This window comes from Chaetura pelagica, unplaced genomic scaffold (genome assembly GCF_000747805.2).
Source record: "Chaetura pelagica isolate M959 unplaced genomic scaffold, ChaPel_1.0 scaffold1317, whole genome shotgun sequence".
Taxonomy (NCBI): Eukaryota; Metazoa; Chordata; class Aves; order Apodiformes; family Apodidae; genus Chaetura; species Chaetura pelagica.
This window is the reverse complement of record NW_009954037.1, coordinates 35,285-35,999: the sequence shown is the minus strand read 5'-3', so window position 1 is coordinate 35,999 and position 715 is coordinate 35,285.

The window sequence follows — 715 nt, the reverse complement described above, 5'->3', positions numbered from 1 at the left end:
GATGAAGCGGGTGGTGTTGTGCTTGTGGCCGGGGCGAGGGGGAGGGCCCTGGCTCTGGTTCTGGCACTGACCCAGAACCTGCTCCTGAGGAAGTGTTTTCGCCTGATAGTCCATGGAGGAAGCACCCCAGCCCACGGGTGACACACAGCACAAAGGGGACCCCAGGCCACCTCTGTCCCCACTGGGACTCAGCCACAGGACCAGCAGAGCACGTGTATGATGTGAGACCCTCACTGTGGCCACAGGCCCTTCTGGTGCCTGGGGGGCTTTGGTTCCCCAGGGATGGGGACAGAGGGTGGGTGCTGCCCCAGCACCTTTCCCGAGTGCTCCCGGCCACAGCGTGTGCCCCAAGAAGGCACCGAGGTGCTGGGTGAGATCAGTGCGTGTCACAGAGCCCCAGGGCCACGCGACCCCCTGGGAACCCCAAATCCAGCTCACATGTGGGAGGGGGCTGGGGGCTCCTGGCGTGGGGCTGCCCAGGGGGTGGGAAGACAGAGCCCACCCCAGGACAGAGCCGAGGCGGAAGCAGGCATCACGGCTGGCCCTGGCACTTATTTGGCTTTTCCACCTTGGGTAGGGCTGGGTTCGGTGGGGAACGGCCTGGGGTGGGGGGGACAGGGAGGGGGACACGCTCTATACGGGGAACACGTGTCCGATGCGTGACACCCGCCTGCCTCCGAAGGCTGGCGCCGCACCGGGGCTACCGAACACGGCG